The following is a 26237-nucleotide window of genomic DNA, read 5'->3' on the forward strand; positions in this document are numbered from 1 at the left end:
TAACTCCTAGGTGCTGGTCTGAAGGAGCCTGGGATCTGGTTTTCAGCAGGGCTGGGAAATCTTCACTCCCGCTGGAAGCAGCAGCGGGCTCTGGGCGTCTCAGGAAATCAGATTGCAGGTGTCCCAAAGCAGATAATACCCTGAAACCAAGGTACTCAACTAGTGACACTAGCAGAAGGGCAACCCCTTAACCCAGCAGAAGTCTGAGATCTCTTGAAGAAAAACATTATGTTCATTTACTATGCTGGGAAACGGCACCGAGTGAAAACCTGAGTAAAGAAGAGGATGAGAGGAGACAAGTATTTTATTTTTAAACCTTATGAATTTCTGAGTAGTTCTGCTTTGTCGCTTTGCTAGGAAGGCAGGCAGGGTTGGGAAAATAGGAGTTTCAAACTCTGCTAGCTCCCTGATACTGTGCTAAAGACTTGTATTACCTTTAATTGATGTTTCTGAGTGCATCCTCATTGATTGACTCCAGCCACGCTCTTTATGCAGAGAACATTCTATTCTCAGAGCGTAATCTAGACCCATACAAACAATATAGATGTTTCCTGATAACACAATTTAGAAAGAGGAGATGTAATTACTGCCTATGCTGAATACACGGCATCTCTGTGCTTGCCAGCGCGCCGCGAACCCGTGACCCCTTTCGGAATCCGTACATTGAGAAACTCCCAAATCCTTCAATATGGTTCTCATTTTGCTGAAAGCCTTTTCCAGCTTATTAAATACACTGGTCCTCGTGCCTTTGATTTTTAGCTTCCTAACGATAGCTCATGCTGAAATTATTTAGAAGGATCTCAAAGGCTCTTACAGATGAAATTCAGGGATCATTCCTGCGGAAATGTGTCTATTCATGGAAGAGGGGACAGCAGCAATGTGGGCATCTGCTGCGGAGGAACAGGGAGGGGACCAGGCAAGTTCTCCCTGGGGCAGCTTGTTCTTTTCAGAAGTGCAGTGAAGCAGGTTCTTGCTTTTAAGGCCTTCTCTTAAATACTTGAAGAGGAGGTTCGAACTCATCTGACCTGCTCCAAAAAAAAGTCTGCTTGCCTATATGTAGTCCAATTGCTGTGATTTAAGATGAGTAGTTGGAGCGCTTTGGTCTTATAAATCATCCCATAAGCACTGCGTTTCATTGTCTTCTTGCTGATGGAAGTATATAGAGGATGAGACATTACAATCTGAATGTTCATCTCTAGGGTCAAATCTGTCTCAGTTCAGTAGTGACTGGAAAACATTGCCCTGTACTGCGGTTTTACGTGAAATAAGCACGTGTCCCTCCACTGCATGGTCAATTGAGATCCATATTGCAGAAAAATCGCCACTGTAATTGCTCTCTGCATCAGCTGCCTCAGGAAAAAATAAAATAAAATAATAAATATTTTTTTTTAAAAAAACAATGACTGAATTGGCCCTGGAGACTCAATAACTCTCTTCTCATTTAGAGAGTGGTCCCTCCTGAACACTTTTCCACGTTACAAAGCCACCACATAATGGAACAATTCAGCTCAACTGACAGCCTCGACTAAAATAGCTCGGGAGCTGCACGGGGAGCTAGGAGAGGTGGTGTAGGTTAGTGCTGAGGTGCTTGGCAGAATTGTCAGCGGGAATCATGCCCACACTAAAAGAGTCTTTCAAATGACTTCAGTGAGACCAGAAGTAGCTCGTAAGCCTGATGCGACGATTCAATGTGAAGCCCTTTTGTATTTTGAGTTCCTGCTCATCAGGTATCGGCTTCTCCCCATACCCCGCAGCAGTGGTGGCAGCTTTCCCGTTGGCACCGACAGTTAACGCACGGGTACGTGTTGGGCTGGGACCTCCTGTCAGAGGAGAAGCCCCAACTCTGCAATCTGTTTCTTTGCTGGGATCTGATGGAGCCTAAATTTAATTTGCCTTATGACCCTGGGTATAGCCCAGCTACAGATAAAAAGCATTTACTGTTTAAAACTCTTTGAACATGGTCCTAAACAGGTCTTAAGAACCAAAGATGCCTATTGCAATTATACATCAGTGTCTGGATTGGACATGGGGGGAGTAAGAGGGTTGAGTTCAGTGACCACTGAGATTAAGAGAGAGCAAGGAGACAACTGCAAGGAAGATGACAGCAACCAAATACGTTGTGAGCCAGCAGAAAACACAATAAAGGAGGAACCAGTTTACCCAAATGAGGGTAAATACCACTGGCAGCATTAATCTTTTTGTCTTCATACCACTACACGTCCTCCCAAAGCCCAAGGCTGGTGGGACCAGACAGCCCAGAGGGGTTGGTTTAAAACCAGGTCAGGTTAATTCTGCAGAAGTAGCCAAGCTGGTTAGCATTGGTGAGACTAAACTGTATAGTTTATGACATAGCAGTTTTACCCTGTTCATGATAAGAAACCAACCTGAAGTTAAATCTATTAAAAAAAAAAAAAAAAAGCATTTTCTAATAAGGCAGGAGAGCAGATAAATCAATGACAGAGAGGAACTAGAGGTGAAAGTAGAGAAATATACATATAAAAATATATTTATAACATTTTAATTTAAAGTCACAGGAAAACCATTCACTCTGTACAGTTCCTGGCGTTTTCTTTAAAGAGGGAAAGAAGATTAAAATACTAATCTCCACTGATTTCCCTGTGTAGAAGCGAAAATGAGCGTGGCTAGAAAGACTGACCTATGAGAAAAGATTAGGAAGAGCTAAATTTGTATAGCTTGGCTAAGCAACAACAGCGAACGAGCGACACACTGGCAGGGTGCAAAACCAGAGAAAATGGAGTATTATTTGAAAAGACAACAGAGTTAGGGGCTGAAAATTAAAGAAAGCTCAGGCAGAATGCTATAAACGTGTCCTTTAAGACTCTGGCACATATTTTAAGTAATGAAAGCAATGGTACTCCGAGCATATAAGCACAGGGCTGAACTAAACACTGGTGCGAGGATCGTCAGATGCGACCAGTGACTTTAAGTGCTTCTATTCTCGAGTTTCCAAAGCAAAACACCTTTAGAAAAGTGACAGCTCAGCTCGTACTATAAATCATTTCTTCTCCAGCTAGGCATCCAGCAGCCACTGCTCAGTTCTTAAAATCTTGAGCAAAAAATAAACCACAAGGAACAATCCTGTGCTCTGAGGGAATGGACAAGCTAATCTAATACATCTTTGTCATCTCTGGTTTCCATGACAGTTGCATAATCAGACATTTATGTAAGTAGAGGTTTCCTCCTTAAATAGCAGCCTATGATCTCATGTGCACCTACGGTATAACCCATTTGAATGGAAATGACGCGGCAGTCATGTGTAAAACTATTTTTTTTAATGCTTCTGTCTTATTTTTGTTTATTTATTGTGGCAAATCAGCCTAGAGAGTACTGCTCACACACAACAAACTCTTCTTGTTGTGGTCTTCTTGTGATCCAAAAATAACCGCAGTCCCCAGGTCCGATGAACGGCTGGGCTCCACGCTTGATCGATGATTCAGTGTGAGAAGTGACTGCGTATTCCCAAATCCTGAGCCCAGTGCAGCACCTAAACCAGCAGCCCTCGAGCAGCTCTAATCTGCAAAGGTTACCGGGTGCTGTCAGACACTGTTTCAGGTTTGCCAGGAGGCCGGGATTTCCTCGCCATGCCCCTCCCGCAAAGGGCTGGAGCAAGAGCTGTGATGGGAGAGCTCCAAGGGTTTGTCTTGGCCAATTTGGGATTTCTCAGGGCGTGAGAAAAACACCCAGGACAGCTCTGCTCCCACTGCAGAGACTTCCTCAAGGCTCCTCTAAGCTCGTGCCTATGCAGGGTATCATAAAGCAATGCCAAAAATACAGATATCTTCCCATATGCCATATTAATTGAAATGAAGAAAAGCAGAACCGGTCTGTGAAATCTCAGTCCTAACTCCCACCTAAGTTCACGTAATAGGAGTGAAATGCAAGGAAAAGTAACTGCAGTTAAATCTGCTAGGAAAAAAAAAAAAATCACATTTAAAAAAAAATCAGCTACCTGGAAGAAGTGGCTTTTATGTAAAGGCTGCAGACATCAGCAGCCTAGGGAGATGATCCCAGTAGGCAAATAGTTCTTAATATGGATATTCTGGGGCATCAGAGACTCTTCAAAACCTGTTCAGAAGCCATGTACGGTTAGTTGATCCTGAAATGTAAGTGGTCCTATTTAGGTCGTCCTCTTAGTACTTTTTTGCATCACTCTGCATCCGCCACTGTATGCAAAAATATCCCTCGAGAAGAGGAAAACAGGCAAGAACAGAAATCTAATCTGTTCTGCCAGCCTTTGCAGCCTCAGATTTGTGGGGCTCTTGCCACGTTGCAGTGCCTTCTCTTAGAGATCCTACTATTAGAATAACACAAAGTATATTATGGACTATTGTTCCCAATGTCAAACTATCAGCAAAAATATCTCTGCTTGCTCCTCAGCCTAATCTCCCTTCTCCCACTGAAGCTGATTTAGTAACAAAGATAGAGAAAACAGGGTGGATTGGGGTTTGCAAGTGATTGTCAATTGGATTTTGTAAACCCAGCGGTATCTCAGAGCAGGCTTCAATTTTCCCTGAACCCCCTGCAGCTCCTATTAGCCTCGATAACCAGTTCTAATTTTGGCCAGGACATTTGCCCAGATTTTTGAAGGGGGAAGGGGGGTGGATTTCGTTTGCTTGTGCAAAGCGACTTCTACCTCCATACAGCAAACACAGGCTGCGTAGCGGCTTAATTACACCGAGCGTTACTGCTCCGTGTAGCTGGGCTCTGACGCACGTTACGTAACTGGATTGTTAATGCTTTTTATATGTTGGCGGAACTGAAATTAAAAGAGGAAATTATTCTCCTGATGCTCAACTCTAATCCCCATCTGTCTGTGTTTTTACTTTTCTGCACTTGCAAAGCTCCCTGATCAAAAGGTCTTGAATAGATTCCAGATTTCCAATTTAGTTTGCTTATGCAACCCAAAATATTATGGCAGTCTTTCCTGGGGGCGATTAAGCATATATTTTCAGTTCCTCCAATTCTCTCTGTTCCAAGAGTGCTAAAAATGGCATAAAGCTTTAGCTCATTCCATACCATTAGCACCACAAACAACATTTTTTTTTTTTTTAAAGACTTTTAGAAAAGATCAGCATAGCCAAGAGCTTTGCAGAGAAGGAATATATTCTGAAGAAAAAAAAAAGTGATTTATTAGATGTCCTCCATGCCTTGGCAAAACCAAGCAGGGAGTCTATACTGATAGAGCTGCAGAGCCAAGGCAAACAACGGGGGACGAGACAGGCGAGGAGGGAGCTACATCTTCAACAACCAGGGCAGATTCCTGAATCCAAAAGACTTGAGAGCTCTTTGGATTTAGGCTTTTGCTTTGTCCCATCCTAAGGATGAGCTTGGGCTGGGCAGCTGGGAATAGATCTGATCTTTCTTGTGGTACTTGGATCTTCCCCATCTGAAAATTTGCACTGATTTTTATATCTATTTACTCTTCTTTCCCTGTCCCAGAGCCCTTCGCCTGGTGCTAGAACTGTGTGATCAGCAGCTGGTTTTATTTGAAGGAGTGAGGAGACTCCTTACACTGGAAAATTTAGCTTTTTACCCAAAGCGCCAGCAAATGAACCCAAAGCACCACTGCAACAGTTGCGTTTCATCGTCCCTTCGGTTTCCAAGCTCAGGACAGGAGCCGGCACCCACGATGCTCATCCATGCCCCGCGCAGCCTCGATGCTGTGGCACGGGAGCAGATGATGGGGAGGGTGCTTGGTGCCATTTGTGTTGGGTGTGCTGTTATTAAAGAGATTTTTTTATTTTAAATACAGAAGGAAAGTCTTTATTTACCCATGGCTGATGAGTGCCCGCTCACATGGGTGACGGTGCCTGATGAGATAACAATGCACGGGATACTGCCACTGGTACTGTGTCTATGGCAGCTATTAAATGACTGCATCATGGTCATGGATGAAAAATCTGAATAGCACTTTTTCCAAATGTGGATTACAGAAGCTGTGATTTAAGGCTGTTGCTGAATCCCAGAAAATACTGATTTTTGGCTCTGCCAGGGCTTTGAGCCTTTCTGCTTTCCAGGATAATTTGATTTGAGAGTCCAAGCGCTGCCAATCTTGCAGGTTTCAGAGAAACTCAGCACAGGAGATGCCCAGGAACTGAATAGGTGACCTGGGGGAAGCCCTGCTGATCCCTACCTGCCTGGGTTTGGCTGGACTCAGCGTCAGACCATCTCTGCTGACTATTTTCACAAACCACCAAGCTCTACCCAGAACATATCCAGTTTGAGCTTCCCCTCCAGTGAGGTCTAGCCTTAAACACACCGACACACTTGAAGCCTTAAAACAGAAAGGGTGTTGTAGAAATTACCACCACGACAGACACATCCAGCAAAGGGAATAGGGCTCAGATGTACTCAGCAGAGCGGCTCCAGTTGAATCACACGAGCCATTTATTATCTGTATTTCAGCAACACCCACAGGCTTCAGGCAGGGACCTGCACTCTGCATGTACAACAACATCCAAATATAGAGCAAGACGACAGTCAGTGCGGCCACAAAGCTTCCCTCACTTGGAAAGCATCCCTCCCTTCCCTGGCGATGGTCCCTCCAGCCCCAAGCTGGGGAGGACGGTGTGGGACAGGCTATGCACCAGGCAGGAGATGCTCCTGCTTTTACTAGCAATAGGATATTTTAAGGAATTTTTCTGATGTTTTTAGCAGTGTGACACATCCACCATCACTAGAGAGGCTGGAGGGTAATCATCTGCCAGAGCTGCTCAGGTTCCAGGTTTGGGGAGTATTTAAGCATATGCTAAAAACCCCTCGTCTCTGGTTAAAGAGAAGCATGTGTTTAAATGCTTTGCTGAGCAGGGGTGGACTTAAGGACATACCTAGCTTTAGGCATGTGCTTAACTACTTTGTAAAATTAAACTGGAGATAATCAAGTGCTTTTGCTGAATCAGGCCCGAGTGCTCCTCAGACCCCCATCCTCCTAAGCAAGGTGTCTTTCATCAACGTTTAGTTTGAAAACATGCTTAGAAAATACCATTTTAAAACTGTTGAAGGGCCAGGACCCTTTAGAGAATGGAAATAAATAACTTAAAAAAAAAAAATCTGAGGAAATCATTAAGCTGCATAAACCAGCAGTGGGCTTTAAAAAGAAACGTTGACTTGTGCTAGTTCAGCATTTGCACGGAGATGAAAGATGTTTCAGCTCCAGGGACCGGATTTGCAATGGATTTTTTCCCCCCCAACTCATGCCACAAATGCTGCCACCATGTCGGGCAGGTTCAGCCTCACACATTTTCCCTTTGGTTCGGCCCAAAAGCAGCTTATTTTGCAAACTGAGGTGGGAGGAAGCCTGCAGGTAACCGACGTGCCTTGGGGCAGGCTGCGTGCGCGGGGGCTCCGCCGGGAGACGTCCCTGATCAAATGTTGCTGCTCTCAGCGCCGAGTGCCCCGCGTATAAATAACCCCAGATCCCCTTACTTCCTGACCTTCATGTCCCAGCCCTGCCAAACCAGCTCCGCACAAATCAAAACCTGTCGTATTGGTGCCTCTGCCCCAGACAAGCATCCCTATGGGGTTTGGGCTCCCGTCGCAGCACGGGGCGATGGTGGTGCCCCCCCACAGGGACCAGCCCCCCCAAAGCGGCCGCGTGGCACCAAGGGGAATCGTCTCCAGATGAGCACGGCTCAACCAGGTTCAGCTTCGGCGCCGTGGGGTGGTTTGCCAGGAGGTGGGGTGCACGGGAGGGTCTAAACGGGGTTCGCGCATTCTCAGGTGTCTTAATACCAAATAGTAAAGTTTAGGTAGAGTTTACATGAAACGGCGCTGTGCTTTGCAAACCTTTACTTTTCTTTTTAATGGTTCTTCTGGATGCTAAACTCACTGCAGATAAAATTATTGAAGTGCACATGACACAGAAATCATGCCCTCTCCCCCTCCCCAGACTTTCATCAAGAGGAGATTTCCTGGTTAGACTCAGACTTTCAAATCTTAGGCCAGGCTGGCGGAGTTTCAAGTCAACTTGGGCTGATTTGGAGCTTGGAAGCAAAAAAACCTCAGTGACCTGAAACAGAAGGAAACGTGTCTGTTCCTGAGTTGGGCTGAACCTAAACCACGCTGCTGACCCGGCGCTGAGCTTTGCAGTGAGCTCAACATGAGCACGCACCCGAGGGAATGGGCATCCCAAAAAACAAACACCAGGCGAAATATCCGCCCGAGCACGCACACAGCCTTATTATCATTTATGATCCATGCCGCGTTCCTCAGCAGCTCAAGAAGAAACTGTTATTTCTTTAGGAGACTTGCATTTCCTATTAGCTATAATTGCCCAAATAAATCTCAAGTTCTAGCACAGCGGATCTGAGTTTTTTTTCCCCTCACCATAAAGTGTCTACCAGCAGGCGTTTTCCTCAAAATTTGATTTCGAAATTTTATCAGAACAACAATGAAAATGAGTAATATATAATTCCTTCCTGAGCAATTTGTTGTAAATATTTAAAGGCTTTAAAAAAAAAAAAAAAAAAAAAAAATCAGAGTTACCATTGGTATTGCTGAACCTCACGGTGCACTTCTGTCCCATTGCTGGAGTGGCATAAATCCACTTTTTTTTTTAATTTTTTTTTTTTTTTTTTTTTTTTTTTTTGCACAGGTGCTTGGGGAAATGCAAACTTTAAGATTTGCTCGATGCCAGCGTTTCCCAGTGTTGGCTTTAACATTCCCGGCAGCACAAGCCCTTGCAGAAGGCAAGCAAAAAGGAGTCCTGTGCTGCCACTTCCTTAGCTACTCCCAGGATTCATAGTTATTACTTAGTAGCAGTACCAGTCAACTCTACAAGTAGCAGAGCAGAACGCTCTAGTGCATTTTCACATTTATCACTGCAGGGAAATCCTGGTTTGAAGTCTCAGTGCTGTCTTGTGGCAAAGCTTTTGGGATACAGGACCCATCCTTCAATGACCCTTTCCATGCAGGACATGGGCTTCAACACCAGGTCTCTGGTAAACCCACCAGCCATCATCCCCTCAGCATCCCAACCCAATAAAAGGTGCTGGGTAACAAACTTTTGAGTATGTGGAAAAGTGAAATAGCCAAAAACTGGCCTTGAAAAGTTCATGGACTTCTGGGTTTGTGCCTTCAGACCCAGGCTAACATCTAACTTGTGTTACATAGTGCTGAGCTGAGAGCAGGGAGCAGCTACAGCTGGGCAGGGTGTGTACGTGTGTGCCGTTTGGTTGGGCTACGGTTAAAACCCTCACCCTGAAGACAGGAGTAAGAGCAGATGGCAGCGTTTTCTCCCTACCAGCAGTTCTTGAAGGCTTAAAAGCTTTGCTTTGGTTTTAAAATGCTTCTTTCTGCAGTGTCAATGCCCAGGGACATTTTAATTTATTTTTTTTTTTTTTAGTATTTATTTTTATATATGTAAAAAACTTCTAAAAGTTGAAAGAAGAAGGGCAGAAATTCTCTTCCCTTATTAGAATTCCTCATTCAAGCCATAATTCCTCACTGAAGGAGTAATATACACAATTTTTTTAATTTTTAATTGAATGCTCTAAGCACACTGTACATTTCAGACAATGTTTCTCCACAGCCAGGGCCTTAGGGCTGTGCCTATTTAAAAAACTAGAACATTCAGGTGAAGCCTGGGTTAGTATTTATTTGGACAAGTAGGTTTCAAAATGACTTGGTATTTTGCAACTCTTCGACAGTGTCTGTTTGGGACTGAAGCTGTGCTGGGTTTTGGCCAGGCAAGAAACATCACCCAGATCTGGGCAAACTCTTGTGCTTTAAGCACAAGCTCTTTTTCACAGGGCTCTTAATTTCTCCATAATTGATGGGCTTCAATCGGGGTAACACTGAGCTGCTGCTGGATAACGAACAGCCCTCAGGGGCTGAACGGGCTGGTGTTGTGCTCTGCGACTTCCAAGTCATTTTAAATAGTGAGGCTGCTTGTGCTGTTTGGGAGCTCCGAGGGAATCCCAGCTCATCCCAAAAATATTTCCATGGCTTGCTCGTCCTGCCCACCCTGTGAACCCGGGAGGTCTGGCAGGTCCAGCCGGGTTTTTGTGCTGGTGCCAAAGTGGAGGTCAGCGTAGTGATACCTGCCCGGAGACCGGGTATCATACAGGGTTATTTAGGAAAGTATTGACACATTTTTTTTTCCCTTGATAAATAACGAAGGATCTACTAAATTGGAAGCTGTGACCATGCTCACTGGCTCAACTGTGACATTTTAAAAAAAGCACCATAACATTAAAAAAACTCCAAAAACCCCAACACTATTCAGTGTAAACCTTCCTTTGGGGATTTTTCATTCTTATTAAAACCTGCAAAATATTGATATCCCAGGTCAGACTGTGACTACTGGAAATACTGTGCAACTGTATTGCAGGTAATTTAAAAATGCTTCTGAAAAGCAATATATAGGATCCTGAAGCAAGCTATGAAACTTCCTATCAAAGAACTGCCTTTATTTTTCCTTTTGTCCCCAGCACTACCACTTTTAACCTGTCCTAAACCAGTGGCGAGGAGAAACCCAGCAGCTGATGCGGCATGGGCACCTCTGCGCTTCCCAGGAGGGGTAACCACATTGCACCCCCCAGGGACCTGCCTTGGACATGCTGTATTTGAAACAGAGCCCTAAAGTAGTGCAACCCCTCAGATAAATATAGTTGTGTAAAGACAGTTTATTCTCCTGCAAGGGCAAGCGAAGTTGCAGCTGCCCTGGGGACTTTTCACAGCCTTCAGCTCTGGATCAGTCCTCAGTATCCAGTCTGGTGGGAGCAGCATTTCAGTGCTCGGGTAAAATCTGTCATTTCCTATAGGAAAAGTTCGTATCCCTCTAGAATACCATGATCTGCTTCATACACACCTTTTCTATCACTAGAAACCATCACAGCTGAACATGAAATATTTGTCATTTCCAGTTATAATATAGACCCTCTCATGTAGGGGCAGTTAAAAAAAAATAATCCACACTGCCCTTTCCTGCTGCAAAATAAATATATTGCTACAAGTGCCTCCTTTTTTCCCTATCCCCATTGCCATTTGCACACAAATGTAAGAAAGAATAGTGAAAGTGGAAGAACAACAGTATTTTCCTTTCCTTTCTTCTGGAATTAATTTCCAATGCATTGGGGTTTAAAATTGCTTGACAGCAAAGTCTTAAAGAAGCACGTCTTCAGGATGGGCTGGGTGTAATCTAATGGTATTGTAAATCTATCAAAACCAACATTAACAGTTATTCGTATTTTTCTGTGTTGACAGGAAAAAAAAAATTATATACTAAGATAAACTGAGCCATTCTCTTTGAACTTTTTCTTTGTTTGAATTAAATACTCTGGAAGCCAGCAAGTTAATCATACTGCAAAATGCATCAGGTTTGCAAGCTTAGATTTCTTTTTTCTTTTTTTTTTTTTTTTAATGAGCAAGTGTTCCTTGTGATAACTTGGGGAATTATACTTTCTGAATGGTGGGAAAATACACAATTATGTCACATCCCCCCAAACTAAATACACGAGTCAGGAAATACAAAAAAATTCCTTTTCTTTGCTTCTATACTGGAGAACTTCAGTTGGGGATTATAATTCCTTTTGAAATGCTCCTTCTTAATGCTCTTGCTCCTATTCATGTTTCTTTTACAGCATTTTCTGAATTGTTTTAGGTATTTGGATCTGATTTCTTAACTTGGAAAATGTATTTTTCCACTTACAGAGTAACGCTATATCTTAAAACCTGTTCTGTTTTGATGTTATGAAGTAAGTACTCTTGACAGAACTATTAATGCCTCGTGGTGCAATTAATCATCTTGCTGCGTTTCCAAGGATAATTGCTATTTCTGATACAGTAAATCACTCGTTCCCATTGATCCACAAGTCTCGGGTGGGCTGGAGGTCGGCTGCCATCCATTCCTGTCTGCATGATCCGAGCCCCAGCACTGCGAAACCTGCCCCTGAGCCTTGCAAGAAGAGACCAGAGCAGCGAGTCCAACCTCTTCCAGTGCCTTCAAACCTGCTCCTTCATTTTGTACCCTTTGGGCAATCCCCTGCTCTCCTCTTGCCCTGTTGACAGCACAACTTTCTCCCCATAAGAGCCTCGGCAACGATGCAACACACCCCCCCCCCGATAACTGGCAACTGGGCTTGATCAGGGCTGTGGGAAAAAGCTGAGCATCTTTCTGCGGAGCTTTCTGCGCAGCAGCCGGCATTGTTTAGCTTCATACCTCTTGGATTAAACTTTTCTGCAGAATTTATTTTGATGGGGACTTTTCTTGTTGCAACAAAAAGCCATGCCAGCTTCAGGAAAAGCCAGTCCGTTCCAATCAGAGGAGGAAAATGTGCAAATTGCAAAACATGGCAAGTGTTTCAGGATGGAACGAGCCCAGATGGATTCTCCTATTTCCTTTGCCAGAAGGAGGAGTGACTCAGAGCTCGTGCGGTTGATGGTGAAGGCTCAGCCCTAGAGACAGGACTGGGACAAAAGAGCGATGGCAGCGTTCAAAATCAAACACTTTTCAATTACAGGAGACCAAAGAAGAGACCCTGTCACATCAAAGTTGAAGGACAAGTACAGCTTTTGTTGCTCATTAGAAATGTCTGCTTTTTTTCCCAGAAATCAGCTCCTTGTTTCCCTAGTAACCCCTCTTGGTAAGAGTAAATGCACCTGAGCATAGCTTAGCGATGGGAAATTTTTACATACGTTGCTGCATCCATTTCCCCCCACTCGCAGTGTCTCCATAAGCTTCCATGTCAGCCCTGCTGTCACACGGTACATGGGCTGATCGCTAGAGGAATAGGAGCAGTTGGAGACTGAGAAGCCCGTTAACCAAAGCCTTAGCGAAGAACAAAAATAAACCCAGTCACTGTTGCAAATGTTGCTCCCAAAGGATGGGAAAAATTGTACGCTGAGATGTATGTGCATAAGCCTGCCTACGCCTCTGCGTGGGAAGGGGTTTAATAGAGAGCCGAGAAAGAGCCTGCATGTGGGAGGAGAAAAGAGCAGATGTTAGCAGTGCCTTTTTGTTTTCCTGGGTGGCATGGCAGGGAGGGAAGATGGGAAGGAAAGCTCCCCTTCTGCAGAAATAGAAGCTGAAGATGCTCGCTGCAGGAGATGGGTAAGGCTCTTTCTGTTTGTCCAGGCTGGACTCAGAGGTGTTTACAACAGCAGCATTCCATGAGATGAGGACTTGGGGCTCACTGGCAGGACCATGCATTGACCATCCTGGAGCACCCAGCATGGCATGAGCCTTGTTCTGAGATGTCAGGCTTGGAAACGACTTCTCGCTGTGCTTATGGAGGCTGGAACAGGTCCTCTTCACCCTCCCCCATGGACTCCAGAGCTCCAGACAGTCACGAACTGCCAGACTCAGTGTTTTAAACCAACGGTCAGGGTGCATCTCCCACCAGAAACCCGTTACTGGGTTTCTGAATACACAATGGTTCCAGTTCCACTACAAAAAACTTTGGTGACTTTCTGAAGAACCACCTCTCTCCCCAAAATAGCCGTGTGGGATGCAAGTACATGTAATTCAACGTGTAATGTTCAAAGCAGGAGAGGGCTGGATAATTCACCACGTTAGACATGCACGTTATGTTGCAGGGCCATATTATTGCATTTAATACCTTGAACTGTATGCCAGTAAATGCAAATTCCAGGTGGGTGGCAGTGCCCGGTGAGCCACAAGATACACAAACCCCACTTCTACAAGCAAAGAGGCTCCTTTTCAGGAGAAAGGACTTGCAGGTCAGATACAAAGTGCAAAATTAAGTCAGAACAGGAGCGAGCTGTGTCGGTGTGGAACACGGGACTGGAAGTTAGGAGGGCCAGATAACTCCTGGCCTTGCCACAAATACCCTCTGTAATTTAGTTTGCACTATAGTTGCTTTTAGAAGCCCTGAAGTTACCCCCTGGTGCTGCACTGCACAGAGGGTCCCTGCTCGAAAAATTTGAGTCTAAATTTCGGTGTTTCTCGGTGCTTTTCTAATAGACACCTCACTCGGGGAAGGGCTGGGGCTGCTCGAGTGCTCCCGGAGCACCTGGACTCTACACACAGAGGCCATTTGGGTGTCACACTAATTGCCCTCGCCACGTTTTTATATATACTTTTGCTAACAGGCGAAGGGCGAGCGGGCTGCTCACCCCATTGCTCAGTGCGGTGACTTTGCGAGGCAGAGATACAGGGGTCCTTTAAAACCTGCATGAATGAGGCTCTCATAAATTCCGTATTTGAGAAACTCTGGCTGTATCCTTTGGTCATAAAAAGAAATTAAAACTGCATATAACATTCAGTACCCTGTAATCCCGTTGCACAGCCTTGTGCCTGCATAAATCAGAGCCTCTCATGAATATTGCACTGTACCTGCAGCTGCCTGACCCACATGTTTAAGAGAGATAAATTAAAGGAAAACAAAGCAGCAGACACGTAAAGGCTTCACAAACAGCACCTGCTTTCTGAAAGGTCACCAAAAGCAACCTGAGATATACACGGATTTCAGAGACCTGATCAAAACCTTGAAAGGAGGAGAAAGCATATTTTTTCCTTCCTCTCTTGCAACAGCAAAGCAAGCCCTGTAATACACAGCAAATCCTCTGGCAGAAGTTGTGTGGTCATGGAGAGGGACAAGCTGCAGAACATCCCGAGGGTGGCGAGAAGCAAGGAAGAAAAGCTGTTTTATAAGCCTGAGAGCAGGAGCAAGACCCGAGCTTCAACAGTGAAGGGCTTTTCCAGCAGAAATAACTCATAACAGTTTAAGGTTTCAAATTTTGTCTTTGTTAAAGATAAGGATCCACTCCATGTTGGTTTTTTTATCCCACAATTTTACAGAATAAAAATCTAGCTTCTTGTCCAGCTCCAAAAGAGAGAGCAGGGATAGCTGCCATTAGCAACTTCCCCAGAGACCTAGAAAATACATCACGGTGCTCAGGGATCAGAGACCACAGACCAAGATCGTCACTCTCTGGCCATTTACTTGCTTTGCAACCTTTCCCAAATTAACTGCTTCTGCCTCAGTTTCCCCACTTGTGAACAGTAAAGCTTTAGCTAATTCAAACTCTTTGGGGTCCACCAAGCGTCCTAGAAAGATGCCTGAGCTTTGACCTGTATGATATTACCTGGTGGTTTGTACAGACTTGTGCTACCTTCCCACCAGAGAGTGGATTTTTTCTTTAATAACAGCAACCCCCTTCCAGCTCCTCACATAGCAGCTTCTCCTGCATCAGCCAGGAACACAACGCAGCATCACGCACCCCCCCCCCCGCCGTATTGCAAAACCCCACGTCTTAAAACGTTAAGCAAAGGTTTGCATTGCAGTGAGTGAACACTGTTAAAAGGGTATTGAATGCTTTTTCCATTGCCATTAATTGAGTGAAGAGAAAACAGACTCCGCTACTGTCATATCACATCAAACTAATTAGCTCAACTATAAATAGCCCAGCTTACTCACTTTTTTCTTTTCCTCTTTTTTTAAGGTCAAGACTGCAGCCAACAGGAGTAGCAGCGCGTCCCAGAAGAGCATCGCTCTCTTCTGCGTGGATTCAGGCAAAAGAGTGAGACGAGGAAGTGCAGCTGTAATCAATGATCCCAAGGCCACACAATTACAGCATAATTAGAAAAATAATTAGTCCCATTTAGGTAAGAAGAGGGGGGAAAGAGTGTTAGCGAGCCCACATCTATGCAAATTTACATTAGCTTAATTAATGAGCATTTTCAAACCAGTTTTAGCTAAACTGCCTTTGTTTTCATTGGATGATGCTTCTGTATCACGTTAGCTTGTTCTTTAATCACTTCAGCGTTAGTAGAGCTTCTACACGAGTGAAATGAGTAAACAAGCTGTGACACCAAGGCATTTTCTTCACCTTAATTAAGGAGTTTCAAAGCCCAGGCCGGTGGGAGCCCTGCCCTTGCATTTGCTGAGCTGACCCTCGTCCCCTCGGTCACTCGTTAGAGGTTATACCCTGAATATCCCGGTGCCTCTGGATGGCACCGGATCAAGACACTGTAAAGAGCAATAAGAATAAGCAGTTGTAGCAACACTGAGCACAGTGCAGGCTCTTTTACTCTGCTCCTGGACAGATAAAATATACACAGCTGTAAGGAAGCTGTTTATTGCTTGACCCAGACTGCAGCCACACCGTGTTCCCACGCCTTTCCTGCTGTGTTAGCTTCGCCATCCTTTCAGAATCGTCACTGTGTTACAGCAATTAATATCGTCGGTAGCCAACAGATCAGATGCACACTAGATACGTATAAATTGTAGTAGCATTAGTTGGAAGAGGCCCTTGAAGTTTCTGTCCGGGTGCTCTGGCAGGGCTGTTTGTGTGAGGTGGTTGTTCTCCCCGGGGAAACCCTGATGCTTATGGCTGCACTCAGGTATTAAACGCCTTTTCACTGATGTTTGTTTTGTGCAATACCCAGTCTCAGTTCCAACCCAAGAGTTGCCCAACGGCATATTTAGATCCATCTCTAGCCACTGTATGAAACCTGAAATATTCCTTTTCTTCCTTCGTAACTTCCCGACTCTTTGTAACATCATAAATCCCAGAAGCCTCCCTGTGCTCGCTCAGGGCCTCTCTGCAGCGGCGTGCAAGGGGGAACTGAAGTCTCTCTCCACTGTTCAAAGCAAAAGATTTTTCTGCCTTCACTGAGTTTTCACGGGAGCCAGTGGGAGTTAAATATCCAGCTTGAAAAATATATTTGCGCTCAGGCAGGTCTGGCAGGTCTTCAAGCGGATCCTGACCTACTCGCAGATATTTTTTCCTGCCTAGTCTCACATGCAACTGTATTTTCCAGATACACTTATCTACCTGCCATATGCAATGATGTATAATGCTGCAGAGAGCAAAGTAGGTGATTACCTTTCCCCAGTCAAGTGCAGTAGAAAGATCAGATTTAATACAAAGCTGAGGGGCGATGAAATGACATAGAAAATGTACAAAACCAGAGCGTAGCCACGCTGAAAGGCAGCGTGTCTGCTCATCCGGGTGAAACGCCCGGCAGCACAAACGCACCATTCATCTCCACAGAGGCTCTTTATTGCTCCCTAGGCTTAGATTTGGGATGTGGCTCTGCTTCCATGGGAGGTACGTTTTTAGGAAGATCCTGTGAATTAACCAGGTGAATCGTTTTCATCTGTATGTCCTTCAGCCCCCCCAAGCCCTCTCCTGCCCACATCCCCTCCTGCCCTGCCGAGGCTGCCCCGGGCTCTGCACAGAACCAGTGATGTCCCACAGCAGCCCAGCTCCCTCGTGTTCCCACAAAGGAGGAACCCCAGGCTTTTACGATGGAAAAGATATTTTTCCCCAGTCCCACCCTGCCAATGGCTGGGGAGCTGCCACACGTCGTGTATGCAGCCCTACAGTTATTTATTTTAATCTTGGTAGTGTCTGAGCAATCTGAGCCTCGCTGGACTCTGATAAAATAGGCAGACTGTTCATGTAAATGGAAATAAATGCACAATGCAGCAGCTCCCTGCGTTCGGAGGGACGCAGTGGCAGTCCCTTTCTGTGCCTTAAATGCAATTGGATATTTCACAACCTTTATATCTAAATTAGATTTTTATATGCACTTTTTTTTTTTCTCCAAGTCACCCCTAAAGCCCACAGCAGATTTTAAGGAGAAATTCTGACCACTCGCTATGGTTTGAGCCTCAGATCTGCAGCACTTACGTTAAAGATTCAAGATCAGCCACAGAACATGGGAGCACCTTTTAAAATAAATTCATAGTTGAAAACTAGCTCCTGCTTTTACCCTCCTGCTTCATTTTTGCGTTCAGGATTCAAAGTGCCTCTCCAAACTGAGCTCCAGGCAGACCTGCTTGGATGGGTAAATGCCTTGAAGGTTATGAGTAAGAAAGACATCAGCCTTAGAAGTGGTTAGAAGAAGACTTAGAAGTCTTTCTTAAAGTTAAGAAAGGAAAGTTTCTGAAGATATCTGTGATAGGTCAGTAAGAAATAATGGAGAACTGTCTCTTTTAAATACAAAGAACAATTCAGTCATAGCATGACTCGTGATGGAGACACTATGAAAGTTATCAGATGAAAGTCTGCATGCTAAATCCTTTTAATATTGAAGAGAAATGTAACAATTTACTGTCCGTGCTAAAGCCTAGGCTTCCTGGAAGCGCACCCTGCCTTGCTTCTGCTGCTCCACATTCCCCGTATCTGCCTCTGTCTTTTAAATGAGTGCCATGAATCACAGCCTAATAACAACTTTTTAAAGAATTACTTCTTTCCAAGGAAGTCAGATCAAACCTGCTTAAAAGTGAATGCTGTGAAAGTGCCAAATATTTAGAGAATAAATCTAAAACCCAATAGCGATCTGCTTCCTTTATCTACAGATATTGGGCGTGATCCAGACACCAGCACTCCCATCATCTCCTGCAGGCCCACAGCGCGCAGCTTATCAGGGCAGTTTTTAAGGAAAAAGAAAAATTACATGTAGAACCAAAAATATATGCAAAAAAACCCACTAACAGCTAATTCTGGCCAGCTAGAAAATCAACAGATGATCTAAACCAGTCATTTAGACCTTCCCTACTGCAAGTCTGCTTTCTAGCAGGGCCCCTTTGAGCGCGCACCCTCCTCATCTGAACTGTAGCACCACTAACCAAAGAGCTGGTTTCAAACCTCTTTAAGACCCATATGAAGAGTCTATGCCCTGCAGCAAGTTTGGCAGTCAGCACTTTAGAAAATAAACTCTGCTACAGAGTGGTGATTTGCATAGCGCGTGGTGACTAAAATTAGCCTGCCTCGACTCCATCTCGAGAGGAAGTCTGACTTGCCGCTGCAGTTTCAGGTTTCTTGGCTCTCAGAGCAATTCATAGCATCTGAGGAACATAGACGTGTCTTCTGTGCAGTCCTGCTCCTCTTGGCTGGCACCATTCTCCACCCGAGGCAATGCCTACACCTCAAGCCTGTCCTGCAGCACCAGGAAAAGCTTCATTCTTCCTAACAAGGGAAACCAGAGCATGCTGAAACCCGTGAAAGCCCCGTTTTCAGTATGAAAATATTTAGAAGATGATTTATTAAGGAGAGAACATGTTGCAGGTCACAAGATGGTCTGTCCTGGATGTAGGAAGGCTAAAACCACTCTGAGACTTAGTCACCACGTGAGACAGGGGTTTCTTAAAGTTTGGGAGAGCAGAGGTGTGGTGAGAGGTGCTCTGCAGAAGACATACACAATGTAAAGTCAGTTTAGGACTGGTAGGTGAATCTTCATTAGCTATCAGATTAACGTGAGATACCTCAACTTGATTCTTAGTCATTGCTCCACATCATTGTTGCGTAACAGCTTGTGTTCTTCTGTCATAATTTAATATAATGAACTGGCTGGCCAAACAGCTCTCACACTCGCTCTGTCTCCTTTGATTCTGCAGATGAACGCATGTCCAGAGGAGGTTGCGCTAGTCCACCATGGATGTCTCTGATGAACTTAAATTATTCAAAAAGTCAGTCATCAGCTAAGTGCTAAGCTGTATTTTTATTTCAGCTTCAGACATGGCTATAGCTTCTCTCCCTGAGATGTATAAATAATTCATTTAGTTATGTAGTGGGATCACTCAGGACCTGTGCTGCAGAGTGCTGGTTGCACAGATCCCCTTCTCACCTACTGCACAAACTCAGCTCAACTGTATTTTGTCCACCCTCCACAGCTGACATTTGGGGTTGGGGTCTGGGCCCTTGGACCAGGTTTCTCAGGGTTTTGGTTCCTTTATCCCTGTGAGGTTCCAGGTACCTTTGAATCTGACATCATAGCTACCAGAGGGTCATAGCTTAATGCTTGTATTAAAGCTGTGCAAAATAAACTTGCTGTAGCGATGATCCAGTTAAGTATTGGTTTGTTCATTTTATATGAATGTAAACCAGCATCTAATTTCATTTTCTGCTGTGTTGTAGAATTGAAAGGTAATGATTCACTCTTAAAAATACATCCAAAATTATTTAGTTACCACTTTGACTGCAATATATATCTTATGGAAGGAGCCCAGAGTAAAAACTCACTGATGTGCCGAGTCCTGGCTGGTTGCAATTAGGAGCAGAACAGCCCCATGACATGAAATCCGATGATACATTGAACTTCTGACCTATAGGAGAAATCTGATCGTCACAACCCAGCTTCTTCTTCATTTCAGCTCTGTTCAGAAAAACAAAAGTCTTCATTCAACATTCAGTTTTCTCCACCCTTTACCACTGGAATTTTTATATGATCTGAATTAAATATGCCAGACTTTGAAAGTAAATGTAAGCGGCTAAGCAAAATCCATGGTGTCTTTCTGTTTCTTTGGCTATTGTCAATAAGCCTTGTGCAGATCTGATGAGGCCTTGCAGGAAAATGAGGTGCTGCTGCGTCCAACTTCACTGTGGTTTAAGCAGAATAAAATACTGAATCTAGTATTATTGGATTTTTCTTTTTCTGGACTGGAGGCAATCATTGCTTTTTGCTAACCTCAGCCACATTCTCTGCCCCTAAGTTTAAGAATTAATCCTGAAGTCCTTATTCAGGACTCCAAATATCCGAGGCAAAGTTTCAGTAAGGCACAGACTACCCAAGTTTAATTACGACGCAGTGGTGGTGAGTTGGGGTAGAAGTACCCAACAACCTGTGGTGTGTCACAGCCATGGAGCTGACACCTCTGCAGTGCTGTGTGAAGATAATTAGGCCTTAAAAGACATGCCACCATGCTGGATGGAGTCCAGTTCAGCAGTCCTCCTTATCTGCGTTTCTGCTCAATTGTACGCACATGCACTCTTTGCTCATCAACAGCCAACCTCCATGGGAGCCAAGAGTGCGTAAGAGGACGGCTTTACCCACCCACACTTCTGATAAGCTAAAAACAGATTGAAGGTCTAAGTCAATTACACTTAAGCATGTGACAAAATTCCTTGCTAAACTGGGGCCTAAGTCAGTGTGATCTTAGGGTGGAACTCAAATAACTGCTCTTGGAGGAGGAAGAATGGGCACAAGAATGGAGCCAAAGGTTCTCCTGGGGTGACGGGCTGGGGTGAGCAGCAAGAGCCCAAGCAAATGGAGAAACAGCATGATCCAAGAGCAGGAGGGATTGTCTGACTGGCTCCGTGGCTACGGCTTGGGAGGAGGAATTTCCTCACGGGAACGTTGCCAGGAGGGTGAGGAAATTGCTTGCTTTTCTAAGCAGAAGCAACTAATAAAGGAGGGGTGAGAACAAAGGTTCTCGCCTGTGTTGTAGGCAGTGTCACTAAGACATAGTACTAGTGGAGCTTTGAGTTATGTTGTCTATAATAGCATGCTTGCTTTAGACTTTTAAAAGTAGGGGAAAGTAACAGTTCACCTCTCATAAGCATCTGTAGTCACCGTTCAGGAGGTCTGTGGCAATGGTTTGTGTAGTCAAGAATAAAAATAGCCCAGGTCTAAGATATCAGTCCCCGATTTCATCTCAAGTTCTGGACACCAAGTGTTAACTAAGTCCCTGGAGCACCTCACCACACCAAGCTGCTTCTGCTGGGCTGCCTGCTCCCTGTTTCTGCACGCACTTTGGGGCATTTGGGCCACCTCTCTGTTCCTTGTTCTAAAACATGCTAAAATTTCATTGTGAAATAAGGAAGAGTTTCTGTCCCTTTGAAAGAATTTGTGGGAAGGGCGTGGAAGGACTAGAAAAGATTATCAACACTTGCATGCTTCAGGCTTTTGTTCCTTTTGGAAAAATAAGTAAATTGCGATCTGGATAGAGGGGACCTTCGCTTCCCTGGAGAACATTTTAATACACCAGGAACTAAATGCTGGAATTGGTGGAACTGTGTGTGCAAGAACCCAGCTTCATCACACACAAAGACACCACACACAAAGGCTCTATCTCTATCCAGATAGAGCCAAAAAATCTGTGAAAGACAGAACCAACCAACCAACCAAATGACCCACTCCCCCAAGGGGGCTTTTGGGCACTGTGCTGGCTGAAAAGAGGCTTGGAGCTGTGCAGAGAAGCTGTTTCTGGAGATATTCCTACTACATAGAGGGAAAGAGGACTTCATGCCTGAAGGATCTCCATGATTACCTCTCCATTTCATAGGCGCCATCTACAACTGATTAGAATCTAAAAATGGTAACTACTTCTGCTCAGAAGAGACAGCAGGCTCTTTTCTCCCCTTATACCAGAAAAAAATTGTTTTGAACTGACTCTTCTAGATAAATAGCACTTAGAAGTAAGTGGAGTGCTCATGATGAGTCTAGTGTAGGGGTTCGCAGTCACTTTTCATGCCAAGGATCACAAATTAATTAAGAAAATCTTGTCGCTTGGAAATTCTTCTATTCACAGTCGCATCAAATCACTGTAGCAGTAACTTACATGGAAAAATAACATTAGGGTTATTTTTATTTTTAGCTGTCTTAATGAAATATAGCAGATGGAAATAAAGAGGAGAAGCCCGTCCTATGTGACTAGCCATCTGTCTGGGGATCAGCAATAAGTATTTCATGGATCACAGCTAGAAAATTAGTGGGTAATTAATGTCAGTCTTCAAGCTACCTTACAATTCTTCACGCTTTTTATTCTACTCTATAGAGAGGTTTTCAAATGCCACTCATAACTTACCTGGCCATGAGAGACATGCTCATAGCACCACACTTAGCTTTAGAGTACTAAGCCTTGGGTTGAACACCATCAGTTCCCTGCAATCCCTGCCTCCCTCCCGCACAGATCTGCTAAGCTGTCAGCAATCATGTAGCCATCCACTCACCATGAGCTCAACTACCAAGATCCCGAGGACTACTCCAGTTGATTTAAATTTGCCTTAAAGACATTCACATCCCGCTCCTGGTTCTGTAGCACACCGATTACTGGGACCTCTACTAGGCATGTCATGGAAACCAGGTTACTGCCTTGAACATGGAGTAAAGAGCAATTATCCAAAACTATTTTTTTTTGTGTTGGGTTTCTTACTGACATGTGGCTTTTCCAAGTTTGTTAACTAGCCAGTCTGGAATCTCGCTATTCACAACTGCTCCAATTACTTCTACGCACTGTTCAGTTGGAGGAAGCCTGTCTTGTTTAATGACATCCTAAGCAGACACACAATCCTGAACGCTGCTAAAGGTCACGCAGCCCGAGCTTTTGGAGACGAGATACTTATTCAGTGTTGTCATCGTTATACCCTCTCATTGCTCACACATGCTGTGTTATGGCTGCAGTTCTCCCTTTCCTTTTTGGGAAAATCAATGTCTTGTCACAGGGAAGTTTTTATATTTCACCTTTACAGAGTATTTCTTATTCTTCCCCAGTAACACGATATTGTTATCAGGCTGTTTTAACTTTGTTTATTACCTCCATTCTGCTAGCTCCTACAATTCACTTAATACTGTTTTGGCTATTTTTATGCTTTGATTTAAGAACACTGTGCTCCAAGAGTGCACTTTAAGAAATGCCCCGAGGAGCAGAGCCAAGGGAGTCATCAGCTTATTTACTGGACTATACTGAGCCCCACACGGAGCCTTAGGAAAAACCTCTCTTCCTGGAAATCCACGGCTAGCTGGTAAAACTACTGGACGGCAGCAACATAATCAATCTTCACAAAACCCTAGACACGCAATATCTGAACGTGGCATAGCAGGTGGAAGTTGTGTTGTTCCTCATGCAAGGAAGGTGGCCCCACCAACAGAGCTTAAATCTGGGAAATCCTGTTTGTAGACCTACTAAGTTTTTGGCTATGTCTTCTATTACACTTGCGGCCCTTTTTTTTTTGTGGTAAGCAATCTCAGTTGCTGACAAACACCAAATATTAAAATGGGGATCGTGTAGCTTACCCACTTGATAAAGAAATTGTGAAGATCATCTAATTAACACTCAGAAGGGCTGCTAGAGAACTGAGAGCTTACGAGACGTAAAATGCCATTTGCTTTTTAACAAATAAAGGATGAAGAGATAATCTTAAAAAGAAACAGTGCCATGTGCCTTCTGCATATCCTTTCCTGCAGCCTGGTTTCTGTTTTGGTTGCACGTGCACATCTGGGTGCGCACGTACAGGCCGGAGGGGAGAGATCGAGCATCTTCTGCTTCCTGAGCCTGGACAGGCATAAAAGCACACGTGCAGGGATGCTGGCTGCCCGGAGAAGAGCGATCCCTGCTTTACTTCTCCGCTGCACCGTTGCCTGCACTTTGAGAATACGTACAGCCAGAAGACTGTCTTCCCTGGTATTTTATATCCAAATTAAGGCAGTAAGATGGCAGGGCAGCTCCAGATCTCTCCTTCCTTTCCTCTCCTCCTGAAATTTCAAGCAGCTGGAAGATTGCAGAGAGACCAAGATGGGGAGAATTTCTTCATAATCTTTACCCAAGCCAAATCCCCCAACAGTTAACTAGCAAGTAGTTTTTGAGAAGCTGTTAGCTCTTCAGTGTGGTTTCTGTTTCAACCCCAGGAACAAGGCTGAGCCTTTTGCAATGCGAGCAGCACCCTGTCGCCCAGAGGGCTCTGATGGTGAGGCTGGTGCTGCGGCAGGTCACAGCAAGGCAGAGCTCAGTGTAGGCTGCAAAACCTGTGTGAGAGCTGGAGGGTGGCTGCCCCCCACCCCCCTCCGTGGCTGCTGGCTGGAACGACTGATTCAAAACTAGTTTGAGGCTTTGGACACACACTTGGGTCCCTGTGGTGTGCACATCCCCAGTTTGCCTCCCAAGGACCACAAGGAGCCTTTGCCAGGTCTTATGTTCCCTTCTTTTTTCCACCCATCTCAGCCTGCTGTTGACAGTACTCGTAGCAGCAGTCAGGCAGCACGGAGCTCATTTCAAAATCCACCTCTGCTTTTGTGGCCAAATTAATGTCCCAGCTATCCAGGAACCGGTAACAAAACCTCATGGCTTCATGGGCTTGATGGTCTGTTAATGACGCACAACATAATCCTCCCTCTCTACACTGCCATCCCACACACAGAAATCCAAGCCTTTTTACGGTGTATTTAACCTGGAGCTCTACCTCTCTATAGGGATATGGCTGGGGTTTTCAAATGAGACCACTGGGAATTTGTTGCTCAAATCCAATTGTGTTTCAAGGGATTTGGCGAATAACTCACAGCCTCTTTTAAAAACTCACAGAATGGCAGTGGAGATAATTTGCAGGTTATCCACAAAGGCAGACTGCTCGAGGTTCATTACAATACGAGTTAAATGTTATTTATCTCATTCATTGTGTCATTCTAGTTACTCATTTCCTCTGGAACGCCAAAGAGTTGGACACATGAGTTGGATGGACAAGATTCTCCTTTCAACTGTCATTCTCCATTTAGAAATAATACCTAGAAATATCTTTTTCTACAGAGTCTTAAGCCACCAGCCAGGGCAAACAACTGCTTATGGCAGGAGCTCAGATCCAAAGTTTACCACCATTCATGGGGAGCTGGATCCAAGGTTTTGGTTTGGCTGATGATAAAGAGAGGCGAGCAAAGCCGAGTAAACCCAGATCTGAACTCCTCCCAGTGTCAGCAGCCAGGGACGCGTCTGCTTCCAGCTTATCTTCACAAAAGCCCGTGTCTGAGCTGCAAAGTGAATTTTGAAGCAGCACAACAGAAGCATTTAGGTAAAAATGCATTGCTGTTAGTAACAGTAAATGAATATATGAAGTAAGACCTGCTGTGGTAAAGAAAACTGCACCTGAGCGTTTATAATTTCGAGCACTGAGCTGCACCCCCAGGATTTGCACCCTGGGCTTGCCGGGTAGCTGGCACCCCGGGGAGGCAGCCAGCACCCGTCCCAGGCTTTCCTGAAAGCTGCAAGTGTTTCCTGGGCCGTAATCCAGCCCACAGGTCTTCGGTCGCTGGTTGAGGTGACATACAGCACAGCTGCTCGGGCGCAGGAGAGAGGTGAGAGGAGCGCGGACGGCGCGTATGGTGCGATTCGATCCGAGGCAAGCCCCGACAGGCATCGCCGCTGCCGTCTGCGAAAGGGCAGGGAAAGGCGCTTTGCAGGGGAGAAGATTACCCGGCGCGTCGGCTGGATGCTGCCCCCGTGACATAGCAGCCGACCTCCATCGCAGACCACATTCTCTCCCTGATCCCTCATTTCACTGCACAGACACAAATACAAACTGGCCTTTGCAGCTGAAGGAAAAGGGCAACCGCGTTTCTTTTCTCCGTCAGCCCTGTCCTGACCGTTCAGATGTTGTGAGTTAGAAATCCCCAGTATTTTTGGAAGCCAGAAGGCTACTGAAGTGCAACCTGTTCCCTGCCATTGACCTTTTAACGTTAATGTTTGAGGACTGTTTTCATCACAGTAACGGTAAGAAACTATAAAAGAAAAAAAACCCCAAACCCCAGATTTTCTTTT

General features: G+C 44.9%; 1 long non-coding RNA gene across 1 annotated transcript; it reads left to right on the forward strand.

The window, feature by feature from the left end:
• The first annotated feature begins 7555 nt into the window (after window positions 1-7555).
• Window positions 7556-20146, forward strand: LOC137670598 (uncharacterized). The gene is made up of 3 exons (XR_011049320.1): window positions 7556-7660; window positions 15427-15589; window positions 19332-20146. It is a non-coding gene; the product is annotated as an uncharacterized lncRNA (long non-coding RNA).
• The last annotated feature ends 6091 nt before the right edge of the window (window positions 20147-26237 follow it).

This window comes from Nyctibius grandis, chromosome 15 (assembly GCF_013368605.1).
Source record: "Nyctibius grandis isolate bNycGra1 chromosome 15, bNycGra1.pri, whole genome shotgun sequence".
In the NCBI taxonomy this organism is placed as follows: Eukaryota; Metazoa; Chordata; class Aves; order Nyctibiiformes; family Nyctibiidae; genus Nyctibius; species Nyctibius grandis.